We start from the raw sequence: 6,447 nt of genomic DNA on the forward strand, positions 1-6,447 counted from the left end.
GGTACTACTGGTACTACTGGTACTACTGGCACTACTGGTACACCTGGTACTACTGGTACTACTGGTACACATGGTACTACTGGTACTACTGGTACACTCCCACGACCTTATGGATGTGTGGAGAAGGATGCACGCAGACTGAATGCAGTACACCTGGTACTTCTTGTATTACTGGTACACCTGGTACTACTGGTACTACTGGTACTACTGGTACACCTGGTACTACTGCTACTACTGGTACTACTGGTACACCTGGTACTACCGGTACGACTGGTACACCTGCTACTACTGGTACTACTGGTACACCTGGTACAACTGGTATTACTGGTACTAATGGTACACCTGTTACTACTGGTACACCTTTTACTACTGCTACTACTTCTACTACTGGTACTACTGGTACACCTGGTACTCCTGGTACTACTGGTCCACTCCCACGGCCTGGTGTATGTGTGGAGAAGGATGCACGCAGACTGCAGGCGGTACACCTGGTACTACTGGTATTACTGCTACTAATGGTACTACTGCTACTACAGTTACTACTGGTACACCTGGTACTCCTGGTACTACTGGTACTACTAATCCACTCCCACGGCTTGGTGGATGTGTGGAGGAGGATGCACGCAGATTGCAGGCAGTAAACCTGGTAAGACTGGTACTACTGGTACACCTGGTACTATTGGTACTCCTGGCACTACTGGTACTACTGGTACATCTGGTACTACTGGTACTACTGGTACACCAAGTACTACTGGTACTACTGGTACTACTGGTACACCTGTTACTACTGGTACACCTGGTACTACTGGTACACCTGGTACACCTAGTACTACAGGTACTACTGGTACTACTGGTAAACATGGTACTATTGGTACTACTGGTACACCTGATACTACTGGTACACCTGGTACACCTGGTACTACTGGTATTACTGGTACTACTGGTACACCTGTTACTACTGGTACTACTGGTACACCTTGTACTACTGCTACTACTGCTACTACTGGTACTACTGGTACACCTGGTACTCCTGGTACTACTGGTACTACTGGTCCACTCCCACGGCCTTGTGGATGTGTGGAGAAGGATGCACGCAGACTGCAGGCAGTACACCTGGTACTACTGGTATTACCGGTACTAATGGTACACCTGGTACTACTGGTACACCTGGTACTATGCTACTACTGGTACTACTGGCACACCTGGTAGTCCTGGTACTACTAATCCACTCCCACGGCTTGGTGGATGTGTGGAGGAATATGCACGCAGATTGCAGGCAGTAAACCTGGTAATACTGGTACTACTGGTACACCTGGTACTACTGGTACTACTGGCACTACTGGTCTACTCCCACGGCCTGGTGGATGTGTGGAGGAGGATCCATGCAGACTGCAGGCAGTACACTTGGTACTACTGGTACTACGGTTACACCTGGTACTACTGGTACTACTGGTACTACTGGCACTACTGGTACACCTGGTACTACTGGTACTACTGGTACTACTGGTACTACTGGCACTACTGGTACACCTGGTACTACTGGTACTACTGGTACACATCGTACTACTGGTACTACTGGTACTACTGGTACTACTGGCAGTACTGGTACTACTGGTACACCTGGTACTACTGGTACTACTCACACTACTGGTCTACTCCCACGGCCTGGTGGATGTGTGGAGGAGGATGCACGCATACTGCAGGCAGTACACCTGGTACTACTGGTACAGCTGGTACTACTGCTACACCTGGTACTACTGGTACTACTGGTACTACTGGCATTACTGGTACACCTGGTACTACTGGTACTACTGGTACTACTGGTAATACTGGTACTACTGGTACTACTGGCACTACTGGTACACCTGGTACTACTGGTACTACTGGTACTACTGGTAATACTGGTACACCTGGTACTACTGGTACACATGGTACTACTGGTACTACTGGTACTACTGGCAGTACTGGTACTACTGGTACTACTGGTACACCTGGTACTAGTGTTACTACTCGCACTACTGGTCTACTCCCACGGCTTGGTGGATGTGTGGAGGAATATGCACGCAGATTGCAGGCAGTAAACCTGGTAATACTGGTACTACTGGTACACCTGGTACTACTGGTACTACTGGCACTACTGGTCTACTCCCACGGCCTGGTGGATGTGTGGAGGAGGATCCATGCAGACTGCAGGCAGTACACTTGGTACTACTGGTACTACGGTTACACCTGGTACTACTGGTACTACTGGTACTACTGGCACTACTGGTACACCTGGTACTACTGGTACTACTGGTACTACTGGTACTACTGGCACTACTGGTACACCTGGTACTACTGGTACTACTGGTACACATCGTACTACTGGTACTACTGGTACTACTGGTACTACTGGCAGTACTGGTACTACTGGTACACCTGGTACTACTGGTACTACTCACACTACTGGTCTACTCCCACGGCCTGGTGGATGTGTGGAGGAGGATGCACGCATACTGCAGGCAGTACACCTGGTACTACTGGTACAGCTGGTACTACTGCTACACCTGGTACTACTGGTACTACTGGTACTACTGGCATTACTGGTACACCTGGTACTACTGGTACTACTGGTACTACTGGTAATACTGGTACTACTGGTACTACTGGCACTACTGGTACACCTGGTACTACTGGTACTACTGGTACTACTGGTAATACTGGTACACCTGGTACTACTGGTACACATGGTACTACTGGTACTACTGGTACTACTGGCAGTACTGGTACTACTGGTACTACTGGTACACCTGGTACTAGTGTTACTACTCGCACTACTGGTCTACTCCCACGGCCTGGTGGATGTGTGGAGGAGGATGCACGCATACTGCAGGCAGTACACCTGGTACTACTGGTACAGCTGGTACTACTGCTACACCTGGTACTACTGGTACTACTGGCATTACTGGTACACCTGGTACTACTGGTACTACTGGTACTACTGGTAATACTGGTACTACTGGTACTACTGGCACTACTGGTACACCTGGTACTACTGGTACTACTGGTAATACTGGTACACCTGGTACTACTGGTACACATGGTACTACTGGTACTACTGGTACTACTGGCAGTACTGGTACTACTGGTACTACTGGTACACCTGGTACTAGTGTTACTACTCGCACTACTGGTCTACTCCCACGGCCTGGTGGATGTGTGGAGGAGGATGCACGTAGACTGCAGGCAGTACACCTGGTACTACTTTTACTACTGGTACACCTGGTACTACTGGTACTACTGGTACTTCTGGTAATACTGGTACACCTGTTACTACTGGTACACATGGTTCTACTGGTACTACTGGTACTAGTGGCAGTACTGGTACTACTGGTACTACTGGTACTACTGGTACACCTGGTACTACTGGTACTACGGCTATTACTGGTACTACTCGTACACCTGGTACTACTGGTACACCTGGTACTACTGGTACACATGGTTCTACTGGTACTACTGGTACTAGTGGCAGTACTGGTACTACTGGTACTACTGGTACTACTGGTACACCTGGTACTACTGGTACTACGGCTATTACTGGTACTACTCGTACACCTGGTACTACTGGTACACCTGGTACTACTGGTACTACTTGTACACCTGATACTACTGGTACACCTGGTACACCTGGTACTACTGGTACTACTGGTACTACTGGTACTACTGGTCTACTCCCACGGCCTGGTGGATGTGTGGCGAAGGATCCATGCAGACTGCAGGCAGTACACCTGGTACTACTGGTACTACTGGTACTACTGGTACACCTGGTACTACTGGTACTACTGGTACTACTGGTACTACTGGTACACCTGGTACTACTGGTACTACTTGTACACCTGACACTACTGGTACTACTGTTACTACTGGTACACCTGGTACTACTGGTACTACTGGTACTAATGGTACTACTGGTACTACTGCAAGACAAGACATGGAAAAACTTATTCATTCATTCATTTTCAGTAGGTACACTGGTACTACTGGTACTACTGGTACACCTGGTACTACTGGTACACATGGTACTACTGGTACTACTGGTACTACTGGTACTACTGGCAGTACTGTTACTACTGGTACTACTGGTACACCTGGTACTACTGGTACTACTCGCACTACTGGTCTACTCCCACGGCCTGGTGGATGTGTGGAGGAGGATCCATGCAGACTGCAGGCAGTACACCTGGTACTACTGGTACAGTTGGTACTACTGGTACACCTGGTACTACTGGTACTACTGGCATTACTGGTACACCTGGTACTACTGGTACTACTGGTACTACTGGTAATACTGGTACTACTGGTACTACTGGCACTACTGGTACACCTGGTACTACTGGTACTACTGGTAATACTGGTACTACTGGTACTACTGGCACTACTGGTAATACTGGTACTACTGGCAGTACTGGTACTACTGGTACTACTGGTACTACTGGTAATACTGGTACTACTGGCAGTACTGGTACTACTGGTACACCTGGTACTATTGGTACTACTGGTACTAATGGTACTATTGGTACTACTGCAAGACAAGACATGGAAAAACTTATTTATGCATTCATTTTCAGTAGGTTGGATTATTGCAATGGCATCTTTACAGGCCTTAACAAGAAATCAATCAGGCAGCTGCAGCTGATTCAGAACGCTGCCGCCAGAGTCCTTACAAACACCAGGAAACTGGACCATATTACACCGGTCATGAAATCACTACACTGGCTTCCAGTGAGTCAAAGGGTAGAGTTTAAAATCTTACTGCTGGTCTACAAAGCACTGAATTGTCTTGGACCAAAATACATGCTGGATCTGTTAGTTCCTATGAAGCTCCCAGACCCCTGAGGTTCATCTGGATCTGTTAGTTCCCTATGAAGCTCCTAGACCCCTTAGGTCTTCTGGATGTGGTTTGTTGTGTGTCCCAAGAACCAGAACCAAGCAAGGTGAGGCAGCGTTCAGTTATTCTGCTCCTCACCGGTGGAACAAACTTCCTGTAGACCTGAGGTCTGCTCCAACTGTCAGTTCCTTTAAATCAGGGTTAAAAACATTGCTGTTTACTCAAGCGTACCCCTAAATTAAACTTACCTGCTGTACTCTACTGCCCTTATTTTTAACAGATTGTGCTTTTTATTATTTTACTTCTTTTCTTATCATCTTATTCAATCTTATTTGTTATTTACTGTCTAATTATGTTGAATTATTTACTGTCTAATTATGTCTTGCCGCTTTTAATGTCAATGTAAAGCACTTTGAATTACCTTGTGTTGAATTGTGCTATATAAATAAATTTGCCTTGCCTTGCCTTGAATAGGCTCCAGCTTCGGGAGCTGCGTGCTGGCCTGCGGTCCCCACCCCTGGTCATCCCGTTGCTGCTTCCACCTGCCTGCTGTGCTGTTGCCGTCCCTGACCCACCAGTCTGGCCCTCGGCAGGAGGGTCCCCCCTTATGAGCCTGGTCCTGGTCCAGGTTTCTACCCCCCCATATGGTCCTGGTCCAGGTCCAGGTTTCTTCCTCCTAAAGGGGAGTTTTTCATTGCCACTGTTTGGTTTACGGTTTTTCTCCCACTAGGGGAGTTTTTACCTGCCATTGTTTATGTAATAATTGCTCGGGGGTCATGTTCTGGGTATGGGTCTCTGGAAAGCGTCTAGAGACAACTTTTGTTGTATTAGACGCTATATAAATAAAATTGAATTGAATTGAATTGAATCTGCTAATGGAGATAATAACGGTAAAGTTGTAGGTGCAGTATGATCATGAAGTCACACTGAAAAGTTCTCAGCTGAATAAATCCTGTTGGATTCAGTCATGAACTTTGTTTTCCCAGTAATGTGGACGGATGAGCAGATCTCAGATGAACAAAGCTTAACTAACGGGTCTAAGTGATCTTGAAGTCTGTTGTTAAGTGAGTCGCTCAACGTTATATAATCTGTGATTAAAGCTGGTAACATGAAGTAGTGGAGAAGGAGGTGATGCGCAGGTCACAGGTCAGGACTCAGGACTGATGTGCTGAAATGAGGATTTAATACTCTTTAAATCCTGCAAATGTTCAATAAGTTGAGCTGTGAGGCGTCACGGATGTGGATTAATTCTGAGAGATCCATGAAAGTGAAACACTGAGATTAAATGTTCAAATATGAGACACAGGATTTATTTTTAATGATGGCACAAAACACAAGTTAGACTGAAAGCATAAACCTTTATTAGTCACGTTACACACAAGTAAAGATGAACACTAACTAGTTATTTACTTCTGATGATTAGGTTTCCACATATACTGACAATAATTAACAGACATTTAGAAATCAGTTAGTGATTTTCTTTAACATTGTGACAAATCAAATAAGAGGAAAATATTCAGGAGTGAAAAGGTTTATTTTAAACACAAGTGATGAATGCTGTTTACAGTCATCATTGGTTA

This window comes from Cololabis saira, chromosome 10 (genome assembly GCF_033807715.1).
Source record: "Cololabis saira isolate AMF1-May2022 chromosome 10, fColSai1.1, whole genome shotgun sequence".
Taxonomy (NCBI): Eukaryota; Metazoa; Chordata; class Actinopteri; order Beloniformes; family Belonidae; genus Cololabis; species Cololabis saira.